This window comes from Parasteatoda tepidariorum, chromosome 1 (genome assembly GCF_982258835.1).
Source record: "Parasteatoda tepidariorum strain Cologne lab strain chromosome 1, Ptep-v5.0, whole genome shotgun sequence".
NCBI classification, from domain to species: domain Eukaryota; kingdom Metazoa; phylum Arthropoda; class Arachnida; order Araneae; family Theridiidae; genus Parasteatoda; species Parasteatoda tepidariorum.
Genome location: NC_141755.1, coordinates 111,101,526 through 111,125,989, shown reverse-complemented (window position 1 = coordinate 111,125,989; position 24,464 = coordinate 111,101,526). Strand labels below are relative to the sequence as shown.

The following is a 24,464-nucleotide window of genomic DNA, read 5'->3' as shown; positions in this document are numbered from 1 at the left end:
AATTTTTGAGCTTTAAGCTGTAAAATTATGAGCTTATAGCTTTTGACACATTGCAGAGATTTTAACTGTAGTACTATGTAAGCTATAACTTAATGTTGTATTTTTTTCGATCAGAGCAAGTGGAGATACAGACCCATCAATCCATCTGGAAGTTTGAAATTTGGTTAGCTAAAAACTTTTTCAAACTAAAAACTTTTTATTTATTTATATATTTCTTTAGCAATGGGACATCCTAATATTTTAAGAAATCAGTTTTGTGAACAGGGCTCTGTTTGCACAGTCCGCTTTAATTGTATGTTTTGTAAACTAATTATGTTGTAATGCTCTTTGTTTTTGTTGCTAAACCCTTTTATTTTATTTTTAGTTGATGGAAACTATTGCATAACCGATGGATCTGATAAATCATTGATGGATTCTTCGTAAATCATCGATCTTGAAGACTTATATAGGACTTGGATGTAAAGTCTTAGAAGTTTAATCTTCAGCTAATAGATCACTTGCAGCAAAGGACAAAAGCATTTTTTATTGGGATGTTAGTACTGCTGAAATAGTAAGAAACTTTAAAGGTCATGCTGGTATGTTTGTCCTCTTTTGTGCTTTTTTTTTTGTTTTTTTCCTTTTTATAGTTTCCCACATTTCAATGCCTGCAAGTCTCAAAGCCTTAGCCATTACTTTGGGAAAGTGTTAATACTTAAATATTTTTTAAATCTGTACTAAATTTTGTGAAGCAATACTGTTTCTAAATTTTTGCGATGAAAAATTTAATCATTAAAAAATACAGTTTATTTAAATAATTAAATTCTGCCAAATTGGTTTTAAAACCTCTGTGAGATTAAAATTTGCCTGAAAATGTCTTCTCTATTTAATTAAACTCTTCGAACAGTTTTAAAGATTATTATTTTTTTTTTTTTAATGTTAATTAGATGAAGGGAGGAAGGGCAGAGATGTAGCTATTGGGAGGGTGTAGGAATCATCTCGCTCTCTCAATATTGGCAATTACGATCTTAGTCGACTATTTAAATAATAGTGTGCAAATTCTAAGTTGTTAATTTCAAATTGAAACTAACAACTTAGAATTTGCAACTAATAACTTAGAATTTCAATAGATGCAAGTCTCAAACAATAGTTTTTTTTTTTTTTTTAAATTTTGAACCTTTTTAAAGTGTTTTAATTTCCTATGTTCTTTACATATTAAACAGAACTCTGAAAGCTATTTCAAGGCGCCTTAACAATGTTTGAATAAATTTCTTTAGAGAATCCAAAGCTTAGCTACAAATTGCACAAGAAAAAATAAATTCTTCTTATTTATTTTTTAACTTTAAAAAGAAAGTGAGTCTTATGAATACTGAATATTTATAATATATTATAAAAAAGAAAATAAAGATGCTTCACTCACTTTATAACACATATTAATTGATACAGACTCTGAATTCAGCATTTGTGAGTAAATGTGAGCCTAAACCATTTATTATAGATTAAATTTGAACTACTATTAATGACAATTAAATGTATAAATTGAGCATAGACAAAAAAGTAAAAAATGAAATATTTTGTGTAACACATAAGAATTAAGTTGTTGTAGTCCCAGTAAATTTTTAGGATATTATGTTTATTTTATACAAAGTTTATCCTGAAGTGTGTTGTAAGAATTTATTATAAAATGTTTCAAAGGAAGCAGATGAAAAAGTCGGTGCTTTTTAAAAAAACATGAAATAAGCCACAAACTTTTCATCTGCTAATTAAAAATGCCTAACGATTTTTAGGAAAGGAGGCAAAAATTGTCCTGTGCAGCCGCTGCTCGAATTTCAGGACGCTAGTACGAACAATTCTGGAACACAAAATCTTCATTTTATTATTATACATAAATGTCATTTTGTATGTTAAAAAAAAAAAAAAATTCTGGAAGTTATGTTTTACTGTCAATTGTCTTATTTCTACTTACACTTTTAAATTATTTCCCCCCATTTTTTATAAATGAAATAAGTACAATTAGGTTAATGTTTTTATTTTATAAAGTTTCAGCAAAATGTGTTTCTTAAATAATCTTAAATGTAATAATGTAGCTTATATTTTATTTCAAATTATTAAAGTAAAGTTAATTAAATCCTTAGAAAACAACTTAAAAAATGTATATTTTCAATTTGTCATTTTTAAGATGAAATCTTAGGCAGAAAAACACTTGTAATTGGATTAAACATTCCTTAAAAAAGAGAGAAAGAAAGATTATAATGCCTGGAAAAACAAACCTTACTGTTTATTAGTTAGGCTAATATTAGCATTTTGAAAGTTCTCCTAGTATGCATGTGAATTTGATCTAAATGTTGACAGATAGTTATACTTTTCATCACTTACTATAATTCATCAGTTTAGGTTATGATGATGCTACAAAGTTCAATGAAGAATCTAGTTTTACTATCTGTTTCAGTTGATAATACTGTTTGTGCTTGGGATTGTCTTAGCAAGTCTTGCGAGCCTATTCAGGTGATTTATCTTACTTTTACTGTTGGGTTTTAAATGGACAAATTATTAAAGTAATGAATTTAAATACTATGTATCTTGCTTTCAGTTTCCTTTTCTTTATTATTATTTTCTTTAAATTTTGTTAAATCAATTAAATTAATTTTATTAGTAGCAAAGAATAGCAAACAATTTGTTAGTTTGCGACTGTTTAATTTTAAACTTGGCTCAAAAGAAATATTTTCTGTATTTATATATGTGTGTACAGAGTATTTGAAAATTATCACCTTTAGTGTATATTTTTTAAACCTTTTTCAAAAAATTTAAACATTTAGTGGTTGCAAATTAAAATTTAAATGAGAATAAAACAAATATATCTAAATGTAATGGATCACTACTGAAAAAGGTAGGACTTGAAAGACCAGAACTTATGTGAAGCCACCACTAGGGAAGTACTTTGAAATTTAAAGTTGACGGAAATTTTATTTTTAAGCATATTTTCTTTGTATGCTTATTATAAAAAAGTATAATAAATTATTTGGGCATGACTAAGAGAAAAAAACATGTGAATAAATAAAGCTCAAATATGAAAATACATTATTTGTGCTAGATCCACATTGTATTTTGCTTTAGTCTAGTATTACCCTCTCCTTTTTTGGCTATTTGTGTATAGTTTTACTTATAAGGAATTATTTAAAAATAAAGGTTACTAAGGTTATTTCAAATTTATTCCTAATAAAAATACTTTCTATAAAAAATTCTTTGGTGGCCATATTTTGAATACTACAGGGTGCATAGCATTTTTATACAATGATTTACGTTTTTTAAAAACCTTTAAAAGTGCTTATTTTCATTAGGATTTGTAAAAAGTGCTTAATTGTCCTTCTTTCAAATAAAGAGTTATTTATTTATTTTTTGATCGTCGTCATAAATTACAAAAAGAAGCTTGATTTTCACAATTTTTTCTGCTATATTTATCAGTAACTTGTTATTTTATCATGATTATGTAAAGTCATGATTATGTTTTGAAACACATTAAAATGAAATGAGTTTCTTCTTTTTAAGATGCGATTTCTGTTATAAAATCTTGTATGTATGATACAAAGGACATCTTTGTATTAGAGCATGAAATACCTTATTTGTCTCCCTGTTGAAAAAATAATGACATTTTATTGTATCTATCTTTGAATTTTATAATGAAATGAGCAGAAATTTCCCATTGTTTAAATAAATTTTGTTATTATTGAGTATAATTTTAAATTTCATGTGATGCAAAATATTTTATGACATCTTTGTCAACATCACAGCAGAAATATGTTAATTTAAAACTGTATCAGAGCATGAAATGCTTTTTTAAAAAAAATCTTTTTTAAAAATAATTGTTTATTACATATGATGTATATTTACTTTTTATATTATAATATAATGATTAAAACTATTAAATTTTTTAAATTAATTTTGTTTTTTGACTATTTTAAATTTCCAATTTCCTATGATGCAAAAGATTCTATGACATCATTATCTGTATCAGAGTATCAAATATTTTAATTCACATATTTTTTTCTTTTGTAAAAATAATTGCTTGTTACATTTTAACATAGTTTTATTCTCTATATTAAAACATAATTTGTTAAAAAAAAATTTAAACTTTGAAATAAGTTTTGTTTAATTTAGTATAATTTTTACTTTTAGTTTGACATGATTCAAAATATTCTATGATTCCTCTGTCTGTATCAGAGAATAAAATACTTTTTTTGAAATCTTTCTTCTGTAAAAATATTTGCTCATTATGTTTTAATGTATTTTTACTATTTATGCTATAGTTAAGTGAGTAAAATTTTTAAATTTCTTAAATTTTTTTTCTTATATTTTAAATTAAAAATTTTAAATACACAAAAGATTCTAGGACATCATTGTCTGTATCAGAGCTCAAAATATATTATTTAAAAAAAATTTTTTGTTCTCTTGATATTAAAATGTAATCAGTAATATATATATATATATATATATATATATATATACCGATAATGAGCTATTACAAATATTATATTACACCAGCTTATATTGGGTTCACCTACTTTCCAATTTACAGAGTGTTCTATTAAGAACACCCTAAATATAAATTTTTAGAATCTTTATCAAAAATGAATATAAAAAAAGGAAATACATTGGTGATAAATAATTAATGAATAAGCGGGAGAAAACGCTATTAAAAACTGACAAAGCGCAGTACATTAAGACTGATATAATAAACAAGACAGGTTTGATTCTAAGAGAAGTTAAAAGTTGATTATTGGAAATGCTTTCAACCTGCGACTAAACCTGTTTTGTTTATTACATCCATCTTCCTATATCATGGATTGTAAAATTTTGATAGTCCTTAATTTTTCCTCACTAAAACATTAATTTACGACTCCAAATGTGTTTACTTTTTTATTTTCATTTTTGGTAGATTCTAAAGATACATGTTTAGAGAAGTCTTTACAAAACATCAAATAATTATAAATTTATATTGATGTCAAAGTTACTATATTTTATACCACTAACTAAAACAGATCTATTCTCTGATTAGGTGATTGGAGTTAAATTTCAGAAATATCATGCATGAAAAATTCTTATTTGCAAATTTAGTGTGCTATCATTCTTAAATATTTTTTCATTTTTGTAAATTTTTACAGTTTTGTCAGCGAAAGGTCCTTTGAAAATTTTCAAATTCTGGCATATAAGTAACAGTTGAAGTAAATTGTTGAGATAGAGGAAACTTTTTATCTTGGTAAGTATTTTTGAACTACATTATAATTCAATACATTTCCTGTTACTCATACTTATAGATATAGTTATAATTTATTTGAAGAGAAATACTATAATAGAAAAAAGTTGATTACAAGAACTTGGTTCTTAAAATCAGTTATCAGTAAAAAATAGTCTTAAAATCAGTTATGTGTCTGTAATTATGTAATTATCAGTAATTTATTCAAGATACTTTTTGTTTTAACAATCTTATGAAACTTTTATAATTAATTGTTAAAAATATATGAAATATTTATAATAAATTATTAAAAATAAATTATAGCAATCATTTTTTTTTAAGGGACAACAGATGTTAGGTTTAGCTGCAACCCTCTTTTTAAGAGAAATTTTAATAACTCCTACTATTATGTATCAAAATCACATTAAAAGAAATAACTAAATTAATACAATGCTTTTTATTATGTAAATTTGAAGAAAATCCAATTTTCTTTAAATAAATTGCTTCATTGCAAAATATTAAACATAACTGAAAATAAAATATATTTATTTTAACAAATAGTTCTGTTTTTTCAAATGTAAATATGAAGGGTTTTCTGCATTAAATCAGGAATACAGGATCAGTATCTAGAAAAACATAATGCACAATTAAGAAACTAAAGTAATTGCAAAGGAATGTTATAATCAGTCATTTAGGAAAAAACTTTCCAGAAAAATATAATGAAGTAATCATAGTTTACTAATGCATCATAAATAAAAAAAACTTAGTAGAATAAGGAAGTTACCCCGTAGGTTGTCAGCCCAATTTATGCTATAAAAAAAACATCACTAGGAGTACAGAAAAGTCGCCAAATAGTCTCCTTTTCCTGACAATAGTTGCTTTTTTTAGGCAAAAAAAAAAATTGCCTCAGGTCAAAAATAGTTGTAAATAGTCGTCTGTGGCAACCCTATATGTATATTGAATTAAATTTTTTCTGCCACCTCTTTAAATAAGTCATTTTATGAGAAAATAAGTTTTGTAAACAGCTTCTTATGGTACCATACTTTGTAAAGTTAATTGTATACAAATTCTCAAAAATTCCACTTAGAAACTAAAAATGACAAGTTTCTTCCACAGTAGAAAAAACAATCAAATAATCTGCCTTGGTAGAGTTACATCTCTCCCAACTATGCGAAAAAAATATAAAATACTCTTAAAAAAGCATTATCATCCAATATTAAAGCAGTTTATTTTATTATAAACATGTAATTGCAATTCAGTTTATTGTAATACAAGTTAATAGTTATTTTACAAGTTATTTATTACATTATTTCAAAATAAATTAAACATAAAAAGTCTCAATTGGAAGGGAAAATAAATTTATAGATATTCTTAAGAAATAAAAACTGTAGTTTTTATTTCTTAATAAAAACTGTAAGAAATAAAAACAGTAAAAATATCTATAAAATTTTCTATGTAGTACATATTTACTTGGGAGAAAAATAGGGATAACATAAATCTCATAAAAAATAAAATCTTACAATAGGTGATAGAATTTAATAATATACGTAATAAAATTAATAATATAGAAATAGTGCCTTTTTAAAAGAAAGTTATGATCGAAAACATTTACATTTAATTGTATGTATCAGGGTTTTTAACCCCTCAAAAAAAGAAAAAAAACTGGATTTGTTTTGAAAAATTTTCAGTGTCTGTTTTTCACTTTGCCTAAATAAAACTTTTTAGGGGAGGGGTATTAACTAAAGTCTTTCCTTTCTTTAAATCAATTATTTACTTATTTAATTTAATTATATGACCTTTTCTACAAAAACTTAGTGTATGTATATAACAGTAATACTGAGTAATAGAGAAAACAAACTGAATATAGATTGTTGAAGTTGAATTTAATGTTAATCTCAGGTCTGTTGATTGTGGTATTTTAAGTAAAATTATATATATATGTAGTTCTTATAAGATGAAGGGAATGCTATTAGTGTGAATCAATTAATATAAAATTCATTAAATACTTCAGCAGTATTAAGCTGTCCGGCAAATTTCATTAACTGGTAATAGCTTTATATTCACAAAAAAATAAATCTGAATCTTAAAAAAAAAATGAAGTTAATTTTTTTTAATTTTAATTAATTATTGAATTATAATTTTGCAAAAAAAGTATTCTTTCAAACTAAAATTGTTTTCTTGAAAATAAAGATTAAGAAAAAAATTTTATAATTGAATTTTCTATTATTCGTATAAATACTCCCAGTTTGGTTGTAACAAAATGAAAAAAAAAATTTTTTTCTTACATACTTTATAATTTTTAGCTTTATTGCTTTTGGGAATTTGTACAATTTCAAATAAACAATCAACAATTTTTTTTAAGGTTACGTATAAATGATTTGCCACAAAATCATCTATGTTAAATGGCAGCATTTTGTTCAGAAGAAACTTATTTCTTACAGGACAGGAAGAAACTGGATAAAATGGATTAAAATAAAAATGACTAATGCAATTGCTCAACAATAGGTATTTTAACTAAAACAAATTAAATTTATAGTAACATAAAGTTTATCATTAGGCTCGAGTATTCATAATTAGCATTTAATTATGAAAATAATCTATTTGTAATTGAGAATTCAATATGGGCTTTTAATTGTATCTATGTTCAGTATGTGATTTGTTGATTTAGTAGTATTAATAAATTCTTAGCAGTATTAATAAATCCTTAGTAGAAGTAGTAAATTCAGTTTTGTTATTTTGATTGTTCTTTAAATATAAAATTACAATTTAATATATTCTTTAAAATAAAATAGCAATGATAAACTAGCTATCCTTAATTTCATTAGAAATTCATGAAAAACGTTTAGATTTTTTTTCTGCTTTTCGTTTTTACTTATGTATAAAATGATAGGTTATTAAAACCACAAAATTTAACATTATTATTCAAACTAAATTGCAATTATATAAACTGTTCAGAAAAAAAACTCTTTAAATATTTCATATTTCTGTTTGGAAAAAAGTTTGTTCCACTTAGGATGGACGAAATCTATTTCTTTGAGGGTTTTTTTTTTCCATCACTGGGAGAAATTTGCTATACCTGATGTAAGATAACAAATTTAAGATCAAGTCAATGTCTCTAAAAAAATTTTAAAATAAAATAGACATTCCATGTTCTTGTAGTTTTTAAAATTAGTTAAATAATGTAATTATTGAAAGAGTTTATTTTTCCAAAGTTTATTTTTATCTACTTGTTAAGCGCACTACTTTTGCTACAGAAGAAAGTATCAATGGTTTCCATCACCAGTGTAAATAAATCAGTATTGTACTTATCCAGTATGCTTAGATTCCTTATTGTAATTTACAAATTACATTTTTAATATTATCTAAAGTATATTTTTTTCTTATTTATATAACACTGCAATATGTCAATAAGAATATTGTTAAATTTAAAGCTTCATTATATTAAATTAAGTAATAAAAAAGTTATTTTATTCTTTATTCTTCAAACTGTTTGTACTAAAACATACCTTTAGTATTTTAGTTTATATTTACTGTTTTTCTTCATTTGTCTTTATCATTCTGTGATTTTTTATTATTAAATTAAAAAATATATCTAAATTATTTTAATAATTTCAATAATTTCAATTTAAAATAAATTATTTTAAATTGAAAAAATATAATGCCTTGAATATTTCACACTCTTTTATGTTAAAATTGTGTGGGTTCAATAATAAAAAACTGTTTATTTTAGAACATAGTAATTGTATGCCCGGCTTTTTCTAGTCTTGTATGTCAGGCAATTCAAATAAATTATTATAAAATCAACCAATTTTGATACCTGTATTGATGATTATATATTATTTTTTAATATGTTTGTGTAACTGAAGTTAAAATCACTAGATGTTGTGGATGTAAGCTGTACTGCATCTATTTCTAATCACTGTCTTAGAAAACAAATATATATTATGTTAATGAATATTATGTTGCAGATCTATTTAAAAAGTTTTTCAACTTTAAATTCAAACTTTTATTTATAATGCTTTTAAATTAATTTCTCATTAAATATTTAAATATGCTGTAAAAAGTATAAAATCATTCAAAATTGTAATTTTAAAATTGAAAATATATATGTCAGTTTAATTTTATTTACTGCCATGCAATCACATTTCATGAGTCCAGACTTGAATCTACTAACATTAAATTTTTATAGATTAGATCATCAAGCAAATTATTAAATGCATTATAATGGACAGTAAAAATTAGTAAAATTACGAATAATCACCATGCTAAGAAACAAAAAACTTTAATTGCATATAAATTTACCTCTCACAAAATTTAAAGTGAAATTCAAAAGAAAACACAAAAATTCTGAGGATGTATAGTGACAAGTCTTTTAATGGGGACTAAATCTGATTGAAACACTTTTTTTAGCCTTATTTTTTCTTAAGAAAAGATACTTCAAAAATTGCCTTCCTTTTTTAAAGGTAAAATATTTTTCATAAATCAAGATACAAATGTGTGGCTATACACAAAATACTTAAAAATTAATTGTTTTTGATTAAGACATGTACATACATATTAAAAGCAGAAAAAATTAAATACCTTACAACACCTGTGAAGTTTTAAAGCATCCTTGAAAATCATCCTAAAAAAATGAACTCAAAAAAGAAACTAATTTATCTTTATAAAACATAGAAAACAAACATAAATAAAAGAATCTTTTCATACAAAATAATCAGATGTTTTGTATTTATTTACTTTTGGAGTTATAAGAGGTTGCTGAAATGCTCCCTTAATTTAAATGTTTTTTAAATTTATTATAAAATTATATTAAAATTAAAAATATCAAATACTAATTTAATAATCATTTGATTTTATTTAATTTCCAATAGATGAAAATAATCTTACAATAAATAATTGAGCTATAATTAAAATTTTTTAAATAGAATTCGAATTTTTAAGTAAATATATTTGAAACAAAAAATAGGAATAAAAATTAACTTCAGGATCTTTGAATAGAGAAACAATTACTTAAGTGGCCAAAAATAATTTACCAAACCTAAAATGCTTAATTTATACTATTGATTTCCATATCACATTTAAAATTCAATTAATAATTTTTTGCCAATTTTGTAAAATATTATAATACAAAAATAAAATAATGAAGTTGTAAAAACTATGTCAGCTGAAAGTACATTTTGTATATAAAGAGTAGTTTGTCATAAAATTTATTAACGATTTAAAGGCTGTATAATTTTGTTTAGTTTATAATAAAATGTTAAAAGCTAATTAAAATTTGTAAGCTCTATAACTTTAGTACTGAACAGGTTTAACAGAAATAAGAGTCAAAACATCTTTATATAGTATTTTGGTTAAAATTAGAACTATCAATATTGATCTATAATTTAGCATGAGGCTATTTATATTTACATTTATTGTACATTTACCCGTACTTTTATTACTTATTATAAGTTCAGTTTAAAAATATAAGGCATTAATTTTTTTTAAAAAAGATTTTGAAAGATAATGATTTCTTGAAATAATAATAATGAAAAACATGCATATACTTTTTTAAAAAAAAATTCCTTAATCTTAAGTTTAATAAAATAATTTTCAATTCTAATTTTCTTTAATAAGCTGTTTTATTTAAGAAAATTATTAAATCAATTTATACTTCTAATTAAAAACACAACAGGCAATGTTACTTTGAGATATTTACATATTAACAAATGTTTTGATTTGAATAAATGAGTTAAAGATTTTTAATTAATTTTCCTTGGACAAAAAAGGATGTTACCTAACATTAATTATTTGATATCACATTAATTTAGCCATGTCTGGGCAAACCTCTACCCAGATTTTAACAAATTAGGACACATTTTCAATCGTAACTAGTGCAAAAAGGTACCTATACAAAAATTCCCTTAGTGATTTACAAGGGGTCTGTCCAGGGTATATTTACTAACGTTTGGTGGTACCTTCACAAATTCAACTTTAGGAAAAACGGTAGTTTCACAAAATACTTTCTCACGCAAACCCTTTTCTCATTGCAATCTAGGTAAAAGAGGAGCTTTTTTTGCCAGATGTCTTTTATGAAAAGGTAGCACATGTTTGGTCAGATACTGCAATGTGGTAAACTTAACTGGTCAATATCAAAGCAAGCTTCTTTTTTTTTTAGCTGAGTTTTTTTAAATGAAACAATCATTGCTTCCCTTTGTAAACTTTACAGAAAGTCAAAATTCGAGCATTATTCTAAACATTTGAACATCATCTTATGCACTATTGCAAATTTATTCTAACAGACCTTTATTTTTTATGAAACATTTTTTTTTCTCTGTGAAACTTTATTCTGTATGACCTAGTTAAAAATAATCTCAATGAAAATAACTTTTAGTACTAATATTGATAAATGCTTGTTTTTATTAAATTCAAGTTGAAATTTAATGATAGACAATGATTTTTATGAAATATTAAAATTGTATTTAATTTTAAGCCCACAATTTTACAATAGCAAAATTATCTTTTTTATATGGGGAAAAATATACAGAAATTTACTTGTCATAAATGATTTTTATTTGAAGTGACAATTTTTGTACAATATTTTTGTGTTGATTTTTTTATTTAATCTCTAATTTCCTCAAATTATGTCTAAATGTTCTCAAAAAAGGTACCTCTCAAACCCCTGTTTACTCAAATATTAGAGGGCTGAAAAATAAAAAAAATTAAGATGAAACTATAACACAAGCATAAAAAAATGAAAATTAATAAAAGGATTATATAAATATATCAAATAAAACAATAATAATTACTTGCCAATATAATGATGCTCCTGAAACTTTGTCTTACGGGCAATTAGTTTAGTAGCACCCAGAAGTAGTTATGTTACCACAAGAATTAACTTAAAGCTTGATAGTGAAAACGAATGAAGCTTGTCAGATGAACACCTCCCATGGCCAAGGGAAGAGGTATTGAGTCAAAGGTAATAATAGTGAAAAAAGTTGAAAAAGTCAAGTTTAGCGCGAAACGTTTATTATAACATTGAATCATTTTCGAACAATGCAAGTTTTAAAAGTTGAAGAAAATCTTTTACGTGAACTCTATCTTCATTATCTATTCTAAAAACATTTTTTTTTATTAGTGAGTGTGTATCAAGTGTATTTTGAGAAATATGAATTTTTTTAGTAGAAATGAAATTTTAAAAAAGAAAATATGTAAATCTTGAAACACATATTTAATAATAAATGCTGTTGCAGGTACTATGCTTTTCTGAGACAAAAATATGGATTTCACCTTATTTTATTATAATAAATCTTTTTAAAGATAGTAGAAAGGACCACAGGAGTTATAAATATTGTAAATTATCTTCAAACTGTATCTGTTCTTCTTCAAAGCAAATTTAGTTCCACAAAACTCGGGCCAGAAAGACAACATAACAGAAAACATTGATGGTTAAGGAATAAAAGAAAAGATTAATTTATGATTTTCGTACAAAAAATACATTATTTGAAAAAAAAATTTGTTTTGTTTTTTAAAGCGTATGATGAGGTACCTTATCCACTGTGAAGCTCATGTCTGGTAATCATTGTGACAAATATTACGACAGCGTGTCATAAAAATAAAATAAATAAATAAAAATTGAGAGAATAAATACATAAATAAAAATGGGGGAATTATAAACCCATATGGTTTTTTGATCGCAATTGTGCAGTTATTTTTATGGATTTCAACCAGACTTCTTAAATTCCTATTTTCAGGGCATCTGCACACCTGGAGAATCATGAGAAATCATAGAAAGTCATAAATTTCGGTATTGAACAAAATTTGTCATGATTTTAACTATTTTTTAGGAAAAGTCATAGATTTAAGTCGCCGAAAAATCAATTTTTTCAAATATGCTCCGAATATCATTGTGTTCCAAACATCTGAATTTGTTACAAAATCCTCACTCACAGTCATATTTTATTAAAATATAAAATGTTTTTATCATGTTCTTTAAAAATTATGGTGTTTTTTCAAAAAATGAAAAAAAGAAACAGCATTTCTCGAGCGAATTATCCTTTAAGCTTCTGTGATTTCAGAATTTTTTTTTTAATTATATCAATTTCAAATTAGCTGAAACAAGCCAGTCAATAGCAAATTTTTTTTATTTGAAATGAGAACAGAAAAACCAGGAGTTTCTTTCCTTTCCAATGAACAAGAAAAGTATCTTTAGAATATAATTCTGCAGAAGAAAAAAAATCATATGTTTCTGTATTTTTTTCAGCTATTTTATTGCTTCAAATCTTCCTTTACTCTGTTTTTTAAATTTAAAATCTTTAAACAAGAAGATGCAGAGTATAACAGGTTTGGTTATACCTATCATTTCAATTAATGTTATTATAATGCTTTTTTAAATTTATATTTGTGTTTTTGTTGGAGAAAATAGTAACCTCGTTAAGTCATGAAAAATTATTGGAATTAGTCATGGAAAGTTATGAAAAGTCATGAATTTGAAAATCAAAAATGTAGCAAATACCCTGTATTTTTTTAACAGAATATTATAACAAAATTCAGAATTACAAGTTCGAGGAATGTGTGTCAGTGTAAAGAGAACTAAATAAACTACGTTGTAATTCAGATGAAAAACTTTTTTTTACATAATTTTTTTACTAAAAATGATTGATCGTAATTGAAAAGCTGAAAATATAATCACTCAAAATTTGTTGATCGCCACTGCTAACCAGAGACCATAATTCCTAAGACCTACTAATAACATATGTATGCCTCTATGCCTGGTTTAATGAAAATCATAGATCACATGAAATATGTTTTTCTTGAAAATGCTGCATAATGCTTCATTGAAAAAGCTGCATAAGAACATTATGTAGAATATAATTGAAATAATGACTAGTCAAGTGAATTTACTCAATCAATAGACTGTTTCAATACTGATAAAGTGATGGCTTACTTTATTTCACTCTGTACAAAAAATGGGTATTCAGCTAGTTCATGATAAATAGCTTCAGAACTTCTTTTTTTTTTCTTCCTATGAATATTTTTACAGTTTTTTCAAAGTGTGAATACACATGAGTTAGAATGAACTAATTATTTTAATTTTATTCCAGAAAAGCATAAAAAATCTATTAGTTTAAATGTTGTATAATTTTCTAGTTAAATATAAAGCAAACTGTCATTAAGTGTGTATTTTTTGTTTTTTTTCACTTATATTTCTCCCTTGTATTAACACTTATATTAACATTTTTTCTGATTTTGTGACTAAAAATTGTTTTATTATTTTTAATTGTACCTAATAAATATATATATTTATGTTTGTACTAATTGTTGTTTGTTTGTACTAATTGTTGTTTGTTTGTACTAATTGTTGTTTGTTTGTACTTATTTATGTTTGTTTCTAATAAATATGTATATTTATGCTGTAAAAGTACTTTAAACATTCTAACAATTATTTATGTCATCATTCCTTTACATATAATAAAATAGGGTGATTTGAAACTCTTAAGTTTAAAAGTTAAATTACTAATTACAAAATAAAAAAAATGTATACTTTTATCAGTTTTTTTTTCTGATTCTGTCAATTCTGTTTTGAAACTGATTCAATGTTATAATTTGGATTTATTCCACTTTCATTAATATTGTGCAGTTGATAAAACAAAATGCTGCAAATTATAAAAATGAAATAGAACATTTTGATTTCAATAATATAAAGATTAAAATAATAATAACTCAACGTAAAGATTTCAAAAAATCTTTAGAAGAGAAAATTTTCTTATAAAATAATAAAAGGAATGTGAAGATAAGCTGAAATTTTGTTTATGCTCAAAACTACACTTTCTACATTGACATTATTATTCATTTAATATATTTAGTTATATTATTATATATTAGCATATGTTTATTCTTTAGTGTATAACTGTATTTTAATAAATATTATAAATATATTACTGAAACTTACATTGTAACTATCATCATTAGTTTTTAACAATTTTAAACAGTTTTTGACAGTTTATGATACTGGATTGTTAAAGACCAAACCCTCCTTGCTCTTTTAAGTAAAAAATCAAGAATACTTATCTGTTTTTAGCAATCATTTTAACCTTTATTAACTATATTCAATAAAAGGAATGTATTAACATTTTTTATTTGGTTTTTATTACTATGTATTAAAAGAAAAATAAATGAAAATATATTAGAAAACAAATTAAATATTTGTGGAATATACAGCTTTCATAATACCTGAAACAATTTTAAAGCTGTTACACTTACATCATTATACTACTATTAAGCCTTAACTTGCCATATCCCTTTGCCAATATACTGGCTTTAGCAGGAGTGCCTGTATCGTAATAAAAATGTTTATTGAAGGAAAAATAACAATCATGGTAGCAGAATTTATTTTAAATAAACTTGCAGTCAAGAATTAACAAGATTTTATGTATGCTGTAGGCTGTATACATCTTGTAAGTTTTTCTTTCTTTCTATTTTTGAACTTACCAAAAGATTTCAATAAACCTAATTAATTGTCACCTTATATTTCAATAAAAAAAATGAACAATTTTTTTTTTTTTTTTGCACTAACTCTATAGTCAAACCCTTCTGTACACTAATTTTCAGCTTATATTTTTGTAAAAATTGAGAAACTGCACATACCTATTTTTTTCCTCCCTTCCACATTTAAATAGATTTCTAACACAATAGCAAAACACTTCAGTGCACTAATTGTCAACTTGTATTTCTGTAAAGAGTGAAAAACCATATTTTCTAATTATTTCTTTTAGGGACATTCTCTCAAAAGGGATAATTTGTTTTTAAAATATGTGCTGTTCTACAAAGTTCTTCATTTTAGTTACAAATTCACCATATGCTTTAAAATTTAAAACCCAGCTAAAGCAAAATTAAAATAATTTTATCCTAAATCCTTATATTTAAGTAGGGTAACATTTTCTGTGCCTGATTGATTGAGAGCTAAAGTTTACTAAAAAGAAACTAAATAAATATTTACCTCATAGTCATTAACTTCATCTAGTGGAATCTCAAAAAAGTGTGATAGCTTTACTTGGCATTTCATTAAAAGATCTGAGCTAGCTGATAAATAATTTATGCAACTTTGGCATAGTTGTGTCTCTTGGTTGGGGAGAGGGCGGCTAAAAAAATTAAGCATAATGTATTAAATACTGCTGTCATTTCAACAAAGAAACTCCTTCAACTGATACTGTCTTTCGAATCTAAATTAAATGGGCCAATCATGTCAATAGAAATAAAATTAGATGCTTCACAAAAAAAAAATTAAAATAACAAAGCAAAATTGAAGTGCAACTGAAAATCTTCAATGGAGGAAAGCAGGATTTGGGAAAAATTTCATCCCAATTTTGCCTAATCAAGGTTGCTGCTCCACTGGGAAAATACAGGAAAATAATCTAAAATAACAGGGAATTTTGTATTTTTCCTTATAAACTGGAAAAATGCAGGGAATATTTATTTCCTATTTTCTTCTTTTACAAAATGTTGACCTCTTAAAGTGTAATCTATGGGATATTAGATAGTTCAGTCATACTATACTATTTCATTTGCTGTATTATTATTTTTTTATGTATGTTGAACTGTTTCTTATTTGCTTCTTAAGTTTTTCCTGCAATTAAAACTAGTATTAGTTATCCTAATATAGCGCACACATTTGCATAGTGAGTCTATGTTTCATCTTAATATATTGTGTATAATGCAAGAAAAATACAGGGAACTTTTTTTCTAGATTTGAGTTGCAATCCTGCTAAGTTCAAAGCTGCTTATTGCAACTCACGAACTATGTTAGGTGTAGGAAATCTTAACTTGACCAACTGTGATTAATAGTGGTACCAATTATTACATAGAAATTACTTTTTTACTTGTTTTTTTTTAGTTAAAGTTCTTTTCCATTATTATAAATGAGTATCATTTTTAATTAGGCACGCAGGCCAAAAATGAGAGGTAAAAGATAGGAAGTTTCCTCAATGACACAGATTCTGTCGCAGTTTCTGGATCTGAAGATGGTTGTGGATGGATGGCACACTTTGATTAAGATACTGCAGGCAAGTTTGTTTTCTATTATTGTTTTCACAGTTTACAGGCTATAAATGATTGTGTTGGTGTCAAAAGATGCCACTAATCTTTTTCAGGTTTTTATCAGTAACTTAATTGGCTTTTTGATTTTTATTCTTCATTATAGTCTTAGAGAAAGTCTTTCTGCATTGATAAGCATCATTAATTTAATATATATGTGTTAATTTAACTAAATTTAAAAAGAAAATAATAATTTTAAACTGTTTATAACAAGGCTCACTCACTGAGAAAATAGTATTTAAAATATATATTTATAAATAATTTTCCACAATTTTGTTGAATTGTAATTCTAAAAATATTATTTATTGTATCTTGTTTTAACAACAGTTTCAATTTTAGTATGAATTAGTATCAAAAGTTTTTATGAAAATACTTTCATCATGGTTGCCACAGCATCTGGAAAACCTGTAGAATACAGGGAATTAAAAAAGTCATAAAAAACTGGAAAACTGCAGAGAATTTCCAAAAATTTTAAACATCAGCAAAATTAAAGTATGTAATCATAGTGTGTAATCACTATAAAAGATAAATCAGCCATGTCAGCTGTCCAACTACATAAGCTCCTTTATCTATGTCTATTTTAATTCTTCAATTTATGTCAATTTTTTCTCTTCTCAGTCAAAAATAATATTTAATTTAATTTTTAAGGTGATTTTGCATTATCGCACTTCACGCTTTTTTTAGTGCTGGTCCGATGGAAAACCTAAAATTAGGGTTCCACTCTGTGTGTGTGTAAATATGTATATAAAAGCCATAATTCATATCTAACCTGTGCATATTTTTATTATGTGTTCTATATATCAACCAAGATTTTAATTTACTGTCATTTATCTCTTTGTATTATGCTGTGTTTTTCAATCAAAACTTTTTTGAATTTAGGGCACTAATTTTTCTAAGAATTTTTTAATTTATTTTTGACTGTGAATATTAGATTAGTTCTGGAACTGGACACAAATGTTAAACTACCCCTTTTCAGTTTATGATTAAAGAAACCTATTGTTTTATCTAGTTGTTTATTTTAGTTAAAGTTTATAAATCAGGACTTACCTTTTTCTTGCACCTCAGTTGATCACAATCTTTTTTAGTCATTCAAGATTTATTCTGGATGCATTTTATGTGAAATTAATTAAATAATATTAAGGATAATAAATTTCTACCTAGACCATTTCAAATATTTAATCATTTTTTACAAATGACACTCTTTGGCATTTAAATTAGAAATCAAATTTAAAAAAATATTGCTTGTAAAAAATGAAATAATTACTTTTAATTTTTGGGAAAAAATTATTTTTTTTACTTTATTTTTAAATGTTGTAATTCTATATCTGATATTCATAAGGGTCCCATTGTGTTTATGTATTCATTTAATGTGATCAGCCATTTGCATTTTGTAAATTTAGGAGATTATCTTTCACTTTTGTAAATTTATTTTATAGGGGACTCAAACAGGGATGTTATAGGCTCTCAGTCATTGAATGGTAAATATCTGCATTTTTAGGTATTATTTTAAGGTATTGTTGTCTTAATAAAAACTATTTTAAATTTAAAGTATTTTTTATAGAGATTTCGATAAAGTTTTCATATTTTGTTTGAAATAACATAAATAAAGTTTACTTTTTATTTCTTCTTTGAAAATATAATGCTTAATTTTGTTATTCTAGTTTTTGTTATTTCCTGTGTTTGTTTATTTAATAGTTGCAATCCAAATATTTATTTTTAATTTAAATTCAGCTTGATTCTATTGCATGAAATTATAATACTTTGTAGATTTTATTGTTATAATTATTTTGCAGTTTTGTTCGTTATAGTTATTTTTGAAGTTGAATTTTTCCTGGACTCTTAATGCAAAAGTTTTCTATAAAATATTTTATGTTTTAAATATGTTGGCAGTGAAAAATAAAAACAGTCACTTTGAATTTTTGATCATACCTGGTTTTATTTATTGCTTTTGTGTGTTTCAGTAATACTGAACATTTTTGAACCAAGGGGCTATATTTTTACCCCTTGTTATATTCCATGTCTAAAGTAAAAGTTCATAAAAAAAAATTTCAAGGCTGTAATTTTTTGATGAAAGAAAACATTTACAATATAGCATTAGAATTGCATATAGAAAAAGGTTTTGAGTAAAAGAATGTCAATTTAAACTGTTTAGAGAATAATATCAATTTTAACTGTAAACAAAATTTTCTATTTTGATCATTTGTTGACTGTTATTTTTTAATGGAATTAAAAATACAGCTTTTATATGTTTTTACTTGTATACCAAAGCTCTTAATTTTAAAAATTAGACCTTTCTGAACCAGAGTGGAGGGATAATAAAAACTTTTAAAACCCTGAACTTAAAATATGGTATTCAAATTATGTATAGTTAAATAGTTTTTTTTTAATTATATTTCGTATGATTTTAAATTTTGTTATTTTTTAAGACATTGCATTACGCCTGAAATTTTACACTTTTTATTATTTTTGAAATTTTATTAAATTTTAAAAAATATGATACATTATATAAATTTTTTTAAACATGATTTTTAAAATTATTTTATAGTTGTTTAATATTAATATATGAAATAACATGAAAAAGTGTGACTTTTAATTTACTGGGTTATGGTCTTTCAAAATATTTTCAACTAGTCAACAACTTTTGCTTTGAATTTAAGCAGCACAATCCCCATTAGATAGATATTATAACTTAGTAGAAATTTTTCATTCTGGTGCCTTTCATTTTTTAGTTACAAATGGAATGTTAATATCAGCATGATATTATTTGTTTCCAAGGCTAAATGCATCTGGGGGGGGGGGGGTGCAAGAATAATTGTCCTTATCCCGGCACTGCAAATGGAATTGCTACTTAAAGTTTTATATTTATAGTTAAAAAAAACACACAGAATTTCGTAAAAAATTGCTTAAATTTTTTTTAAAAATGCAAAAAACGTTTTTATAATAGGTTAGTTTTATATCGACTGATATAGGTTTTTGCTAAGTTTTCATATTTTTTAAACATTCTTTTTATTGATAAATACTTTTTTTTAATTATCTGAAATGCTTCCTTCTCTCCTCCCTTAATTCTCCTTTTATAAGCAATAATGAGATTATTTTTTTAAATTTATTTAAAAAAAGAAGTTCAAATTAGCTAGAAATATTGAAAGTTTACTTGAATTGACATATAAAAATGTAGAGAAAGTGGCAAATCGAGATAAAGCTCTGTGACTAATGTTACAGATTACTGACAGATAATGTACAGATATTAAAATTTTGATTATTATTACTGCAAAATTTTTTTGATTTCATATCTTAAGTAAATAAAAGCTAAGAGATTCGTTAATGAAGGGTTGCTGTTAAATGTTTTTCTTCTAATTATGTTGTCCTTTGCATCATGGAATTGCCCATTAGTTAGTAATTACTAACAATGAAAGAATAAAGTTAGATGGGTACTCTAATAAAACAATTATAAATTTATATGCTGTACATTACTGGATATTAATATGTCACAAATGAAAATGCATAAAGTACCTTTTTGATTAATGTTATAACAGGAAGCTTAAAAGAGTATAAAAATTAGACCCTTTGTGTTTTGAAGAAACCCAAAATGTTTTTTTTTTTTTATTAAGAGGGGGTTTACAAAACTTATGTTTAGTTTTGTCTGTAACTTAAATAAACTTCCATTGTGTTTTAAAGAAATCAATAAATAGGAATATGTTTAATTTCTTCAAATAAATGGAATTCAATGCCATATATGATTTTATATTTAAATGCATATTATACATCTTAAATTTTCTTTTTTACATAACATTAAATCTGAGCTTATCTCACAGTATGTTAGATTAACTTTATAATAGATAAAGCACAAAAATATTTCCCCCATATTTTTATAAGTATTCATTTGAGTGTCATTTTACTCATTAGTTATAAGTAAAATGTGTTATGGATTGTGCAAATGTGATATAATCAAAACATTTTCTTTTCTTTGTCAGAATGTCCACCATTTAAAAACAGAGTGTATGCTTGTCATTGATCACAAATAATTAAAAGTTATGGTCTGGGAAAAGTCTAAAATACAGCATAATTTGAGAATTTTTTAAGGCTTTATTGAAGCATTTTAAATTATTTTAACTATTTTTAAGTGTAAACAGATTGAGATTGAAATATGCTACTTTTTTACTATTTTCTCTCTGTATTTGAAACGTAACTGATATGAAATGTAATTGTTTTTATATTGTCACACAAATGTAATATTTTCTTGATTGTTTTATTTTATTTTTCTTAAATTTTTCAGAAATGCAGGAAGAAATGGCCCCTGCCATTAGTGGTTACTGATTGAAGCAAACACAAAAAAGAAAATTCCCTGCTTGGGTTACCAACATAGTAGTTGGGATTGAAGAAGAAATTTACGTCTTCCGAGAGAAGACGGGAATTTGTAACAACACTTTGTATCGAAAATAATTGAAAAATGATTGAACACCTTATTTTAAAATCTTGCTACAGACTTCTCTCTTTTCAACCATTTCTGTGTTTAAATATTTTATTGTTTGCTACCCCATTTTTAATTCGGTGCTTTCCAAAAACACTTTTTCATCAAACTTCTTAAAAAATTTAATACAAATAACTAATTTATCCAAAAATAAGATTTCTTTCTTCTATATGAGTCATTCGATTGCAAAACTTGTTTAAATTATATTGAATTTTTCTGCTAAATTTTATGGGTAGAAAAAATTACATTTTTTAAGTAATTTATCCAGCTGACTACTTGAAATTTGTATTAAAGTTTATAATAATAGTTAAAATTTCATTTTGACGGTAAAAAAAGGAGAAAAAAAAAACTTCCTCTGATTTCAATTCAAGTGGAAATAAATGAAAACGTTGAAGAGGAATAACTAGTTTTGCTTATGGATTATGCATTCAACATTACCCATTTGTTATTCACCCATATCAGTTTAAATATTAAAGCTATTTTAAGAAATGTATTAAGATTTTATAAATATTTTAATAATTAAATTAATTCTTATTTGATTTGAATTTAATGTTGTAACTCAGAAAATTTTCTCTGTAACTGGTGAAAAATGGCTTTGAGACTATTTCTGGATGTTGGCATTCTTCTAAATTTCAAGTTATAATGCAATAAAAGGGCATATACATATGTCCAGTATAGAATTGTTTTTTCTTTTTCATATACTAGACTTAAATTTTTGGAGAAGTAAGTTTTTTACAAATTTTGGTATTATATATTTCACACTTATATAAGTTCAAAATGAAGAGAAGACATGGAAAAAATTACAGAATAATGAAAAAAGAAAATTATTAAAAGAAATTAATAGAAATCTGGAAAATATATATATATATATATAATCTTTTCATCACTGCACACAATTATATCTGGTTGATTTGTATTGTATTTTGATCTTATTTTATGTTGTATTTTGATCTTATTTTATGAGTTCTATATGCTTGCAGCTTATGCACAGTATTGAAACCTATTGATTTTCTTAATTTCCTTTGTTTTTCTCTCTTTTTTTGTTGTTGTCCATTTTGTATTTACTTATTATGCTTTATATATATATAGAGAGAGAGAGACAAAAAAAAAACTACCAAGAATAATTAAATATATTTTAAAAATTATTTAAAAAAAAATTCAATAGCAAGAAAACAAATTAAGTGATATGAACTACCCGTCAGCACATAGGAATATGTCCATAAATTAGAGTGCTTTTTATATTATATTAATATAGCCAAAACAAGATATGTTTTAATGTATTTTGCTATATTAATACGATATTAAAAAGTACTCTAATTTATGGATATAATCATGTGAGCTGACAGGGAGTTTATACGACTTAAATATTTTGTTTTCTTGATTTTTAATTTTTTTTAAATTATTAAAACAAAGTTAAAAGAATTTTTAAAATAAATATAATTATTTTTGGCAGTTTTTCTACTCTTTTAATTTGTTTTTCTTTCCTTGTTCTCTTTGTATTTTTATCACATTATATGACTTCTATGTACTTACAGCTATTAGATTTTCTTATTTAAGCATCAATAAAACTAGGTTTGTTTCGGTCACATAATTGTTAATATCACCATTCTGAACATTATTAAGATTACATTTGACTTCACATGTTTTTATCATATAAAATATACTATTCTCTTCTATTTAATTAAAATTAGTTTTGTATTTTGAAGTACTTAATTATCTTAGCTAACTGCATTGAAGAAGTATGAAAATATTATAAACTAGTATCAAATAATACAGATCAAACCTTCTGAACAGGATTGCTTGTAATACTTTAAGGAAGAATTGTATTTAATTTTTGTATATAATTAACTATTGAACATTTTATAATCCTTTTTGTTTCGAATATTGTGTACTTTCATTTGAAAAAATTTTTTTTGTATTTAATGGCTCTGTTTTCTAACTCTCCTTTCTTTTTATTTTTAAGTTTAAAAATTGTCTATCTTCTGAAGCAATGCTTAATTTTTTTTTATATCTTGCTTAATAGAGTTAAAATCCTTTATTTCTTTTTTCTGTGTAATTTATTTATTGAACTGTTTTTTTTTTATTATTATTATTTACAATTAGAAAATTCTTAATATTTTAATAATTAACTTTAGTATTGTAAATATTTAGGAAATATTTCTTAAGCTGTTGTAACCATTTTGGTATGTTATGTTTAAATGCTCTTACCCTTTTATGCTTTTTTTTTTCTTTTCTCCAAGCTTTGGACATGTGCCTAGGTCCATATAGCTTGGGCTATATGGACCCTTTACCATATAGCCCAAAGCTTGGCTACTGGTCCGGCTCCACACCAGCCTAGGAATGAACCCAGTCAGCAAAAATTTATTGAGAATTTAGATACATACAAAATCCTTTTATGCTATAAAGTTATATGTATTTACACCAGATATTTGCAGCATTTTTGATTTTAAAACTTGTACTTTGTCTTTTACCAACTTAAAAATAAGCCTTTAATTTAAGTAAAAAAAAAAAAAAACTTTTAGAGCCACTCCTTGACTATAATTTGTTTTAACCTCCAACATTCTGAGCATTAATTTAAACAATTTTTTGTTACAACTTTTTTCAATCCTTACTGATTAATTTTTTCCATTCTTGCATTTATATTTGTTAAACATTTAATGATTCACTATGTTCTATATTTTTCTTGTTCTTGTTGCAAATAAATTATAATTTTTAATA

General features: G+C 24.4%; 1 long non-coding RNA gene across 3 annotated transcripts; it reads left to right on the top strand.

Annotated features, from left to right (window-relative positions):
* The first annotated feature begins 23 nt into the window (after positions 1–23).
* On the top strand, positions 24–24,464 carry LOC122272442 (uncharacterized). Of its 3 annotated transcripts, none has more exons than XR_015428820.1 (7): positions 24–163; positions 365–575; positions 2,366–2,481; positions 5,136–5,230; positions 17,125–17,247; positions 18,715–18,756; positions 21,552–24,464. It is a non-coding gene; the product is annotated as an uncharacterized LOC122272442 (long non-coding RNA). The 3 variants fall into 3 exon arrangements; XR_015428819.1 differs by having other exon boundaries at positions 141–292; XR_015428818.1 differs by lacking the exon at positions 24–163 and having other exon boundaries at positions 170–575.